Raw genomic sequence first — 4,519 nt, 5'->3', positions numbered from 1 at the left:
TTAGTTCTTTTGCAGTTTGCTCCACTCAGTGACAACTGCTGCACTACCCTTGCTTAGAGAAAAGCACTGCTCCACACAAACAGCTATCATTACCGATAACAGGCATCATAAAGGACTTTGCCATATGCCTTGTCAGCTGGCCAAACTGATGACACAATTGTTTTACAGCATTCAGAGCAGTTCTTAGGAAGTATATACATTTTGGGAAACTGGCAGTTAATTAGCATTTCTGGCTAGAAAATTCACACAAAGAGTTTATTTTCACAAGACGTTCATTTCTTTCAGTTCAAATTTGATCCTTTCTTACCGTTCTCCCAGTAATCCAAGCAACAGAAACACGGTGAATGGGCTCTTTCCTTCTTCAGTATCACTGACAGTCTTTAGCAGGAGAAGCATCAAAAGCACTTTCCCAACTCAATGAAGTAGAACATGAAATTGTGAAATGAAATAGAGCTCAGTACCATACTGCTGTTCTGACTAGCATGCCAAAATTCATTCCAGCTACACCAAAAGGCTGTTCAGACCTTCATTACAAAAGCGACTGTGCCTTCTGCTAATCCACAGCTACAACCATTGTTCTAAGAAACCATGGGTGCAGCAAAGATAAACACCTACACAGTGCTCAGTCCGTAGGCACTTCCCATGCAAGAGGGCAGCTACGGCTAGGTGAATGCCTACAGATCTTTCTTATTGCCCTGCCTGCCAGAAACCACATGGAAACCAAACAGGCTGTACATTGGATAAGCTGTTTCAACAGAGAAAATGCATTTCTTAGCATCTTACCTGTGGACATAAGGAAAAAACATGCTTGAGCATAGCAGAGCTACATGACTTCTACACGAAGAGATCAGGGGAAGAACTACCACCACCAGAATAACTCATTCAGCTCAGAACTTTCCCTCAGGTCTCCCAGGATAAAAGGGCTACCAGATTACTGCAGGTAGAATGAACTACATTTAATTGAGTACAAGTGGAATGGACTGTCCTAAATTGAGTGCAGGTGAGATGCTGAGTACTTTTCCTGAAATGAGAGACCCAAACACAGTGCAAGGCCACCATATGCAGCTGGCTGACATATAGCAGTAAATAAACCATTTGTGTTAGACAAGTCATACTATTACAACCAAATTTTTGCTTAAGAAACTTCTTGTTAACTGGACTGTTGCCCAGGCTGATGGCCTCAAAGCAGTAAAACTGCTAAGCAACTACCACTCTCAAGAAAGTCAATAAAAGCAGCCTCCTGAGGACAGAATAACATCTTGCAAATGGGTTCAAAGCAAGTAAATGATTTTAAAAATAAAACTACATAAAATGCACTTTTTCTCATTCTTTCAAAGTAATGCCATCAGAGACTAGATTATATTGGGACTCAGCTATTTGGAACACCAATTACTCTTCATCTTGCACTACATAGCTTAAAATTAATACGTTATGATCCTAGAATCATAACGTATTGGGTTTTTTTGTTTTTTTTGTTTTTTTTGTTTTTTTTTAGTTTTGAACAGTGGCTTCTAAATACTACTATTATCTCTGATATCCATTTCATATCTATCTAAATTTGCAGAGCCTGAAGCAGAATTGAGACACAGATAAATGTAAATCAATTCTACTACATACAGATAGTATACAAGCTAAGCCCAAAAGAGAATAATTCAGAAATTGATTTTGTCATCTACTTCAACTGATCAAAGCTTACAAAGAAATGGTGCACTGTATCATTAAGGTCCTTATCAGTTTCTACAGTTATTATAAGACAGAAGTTGCACAGTTAAGTCTGGTAAATATACAAATAACCAAAACATCTTAAAATGAGAAACTGTAGACTGGTCCTCAAGTTAGTCAAGGCAAAAGAGTCAAAATTGTTTCAGAAATAAAATAATAAAATAAAATATGTACCCATAAAATTCTAACTGAAGAGGTGCTTCCTATGCTACATAATCCTGTTGGAAAATCCAGTTTAACTCCCTCTCGTCAATTCCCTAGTACACATGGAGCCATTTAAATTGGCAGCAGTCTATGTGCAAGGATGCAGCTCAAAGCAAGTCCAGTCGAGTTTGGCCTGCTTCCAAGGATGGAGATTCCATAGCCTCTCAGGACATCTGCTCCAGGCACTTTATCCTTGCAATTCCACTCCACTCCCAGGCATTATGTTCAAATTTCCTGTGTTTCACTTTCATCTGGCTTTCATTGATCCCTGAGCAGAATTTGAGAATGCCCCGGATAGAAGAAGAGAGCAGTAAGACCTCTCATCAGCAACCTTTTCCTAATGCTGAACAAAACCCAGGGCCCTGGCCTCTCCTTTCACATCCTCATAGGTTCTTCAACTCTCCAACCATCTTAGTAGCACTCTGCTGGGCTCAGTCCAGCACGTCAATGTCTTTTCTTTAGTGGGGAGCCTCAAACAGGTCATGGTTCTCCTCATGCAATCTCATGAGTGCCAAATAGAGGGGAAGGATCTGCTGGCTGCACTTGTGAACACTGACTAGGACTGTTTTTATTGCAAGATGTATGGCTGAGATGCACAAGTTATTGTTTGTGAGTACGTCTAATGTCCCCAATGCCTACAATGCTGTTTTCTATTCAGATGGCCTCCCAGTCTGATCTTCTGCATTGTTATCCTCTCCCAGATGCTGGACTCTGCACATCCTTCTGCAGAAAATCAAGGAAGAGGTAGCACTTAGAGACATTGAGTGGAATCAGGGTTAATTTGTCCTCCTCCATACCACTGGCTTTGAATTTTTGCCGTCTTTACTCATTTCATCTATTCTTTTACAGCATAGGGGAGAAAAATTAGCAGAAAAAAACGAGTACATTTACTGCAATCACCAATACAAACTATAGAAGAAAGTCACCAGGTTTCAAATATATAATATAAAACACTGTTATGAAATTACAGTAAAATAACATGAAGAAATATGCATTATTGTTAAAATATCCTACTGTGTTTCATTTATGGTCAGAACATTTAAAATGGCAGCCAATGTAATACCTAGCAGCTGTAATTTCCAAGAAGAAAATACTGAATTTTTAAAATACTCAGGAAAAAAACACTGAAATTTATTTTCATGAGGAAAAAAGCAATAGCCATCAAGAATGGATTCAGGCAGCTGTTGGAGTCTTGGGTCTTTCTGTTTTTCTCCCTTTGAATTTCTACTGCCCAAGTAATATCATATCACACCTCAGTTCTTTTGAAGCAGAAGATGAGGGAATTAATCTCAGGATTGATTCTTTCCACTGCAGCTGAGGTCTATCATTTGTACAAATGTGAAGAAAATGCACAGTATCAGCCCATCAGGACCTAAACATGCTGTTAACCCGCACCATCCACAATACCAATAATCTGATGATCAAGGAAAGAGGAATGGCAAGTAAGAATCAGCTGCTGTATCACCATCTTTCATTGTGAGGAATCAGTCCTTCCCAATGCTCAATCACATGGAACAGAACTATATACATAAGACTAGAAAGTACTAACAAAATTGAGAGATGTAACCTTATAGTGAATAATGGACTAGAAAGAGTAATAGCCTAATATTCAGAAGGTCTCTAGGAGATTTGTGAGACAACTGTCCACAAGATATTAACACCTCCAGCAGAGATGATGCCCTCCTCTTCATCTCCCATATATCTGAATAACCATTTCAAATATTGCAGTGGTGTCTCTTCCTCATACTCAGAGTCACCATACATCACAGAAACACTGTATATATACATATTCCTGATGTACTTGTGCCTCTCTGCTCCTTTTTGCATGAGAACTGTAGCTACAGAATAGCAATTTACCCTTCCACTTTTAGCTTCCCTTTTCCTTCTTTTCCTTCCACCCTCCAATCTGGTTATTTTTGGACTGCCAGTTGGAATTATTGCTCTTCTTCCCTGCTAAAATAAAAACAAACAACAGTTACACTTCAGATTCTGTGCTGAAGCACAAGATCTGTCTCCAGTTTTAAAGTCATATTTTCTTGCCCGAGGTGTAATGCTATCTCCTATGACACCAACTAAAGGAAGCCTTACAAGTAAGGGAAAATTCTGCATCTGTATTCAGTTGTGCAGTTTTCAGACTGCACTGGTGACTACCTAACCATGCAGAGTGCTACCCTGAGAACTCAGCAGGGGCTGACATTTGCTTTGTCTTAGAGCATGAAAAATAAGCCTTTCCAAGGTGAACTACAATGGCTACTCAGAATACACACAGCTAAATTAGAAGACTTGTATTCAAAAACTGCCTTCCTGATAAATCTTAATTTTAGACCACTTTTTACTACATTTTGCTTTTTCCCAAGTTCCTTGAAGCTTACTTCCTCCAGATGGTACATTTCTAAGGAGCCCACAAAACATTACACAATACAGCAGTGTAAGCTTCTCACCTCTAAATGTTAGTTTGAAGGACACTTCTGCAGGAAGCAAAGAGAAGGACTTCCACCTTCCCTAATATCATAAAATCATACATGAAAATCCAGCTGAAGTCAGTATCAAGGTTTCTTAACACGGGTAATATCATTTTTTCTTTTTTTTTTTT

General features: G+C 39.0%; 1 long non-coding RNA gene across 1 annotated transcript; it reads right to left on the bottom strand.

Moving 5' to 3' along the window:
- Positions 1 to 3,875, bottom strand: LOC116216459. The gene is made up of 2 exons (XR_004159224.1): positions 3,784 to 3,875; positions 1 to 2,649 (listed from the first exon to the last, which is right to left on the bottom strand). It is a non-coding gene; the product is annotated as an uncharacterized LOC116216459 (long non-coding RNA).
- Positions 3,876 to 4,519: the final 644 nt, after the last annotated feature.

This window comes from Meleagris gallopavo, chromosome 3 (assembly GCF_000146605.3).
Source record: "Meleagris gallopavo isolate NT-WF06-2002-E0010 breed Aviagen turkey brand Nicholas breeding stock chromosome 3, Turkey_5.1, whole genome shotgun sequence".
Taxonomy (NCBI): Eukaryota; Metazoa; Chordata; class Aves; order Galliformes; family Phasianidae; genus Meleagris; species Meleagris gallopavo.
Note: the sequence above shows the minus strand (reverse complement) of the source record. Positions and strands in the feature narration are given on the sequence as shown.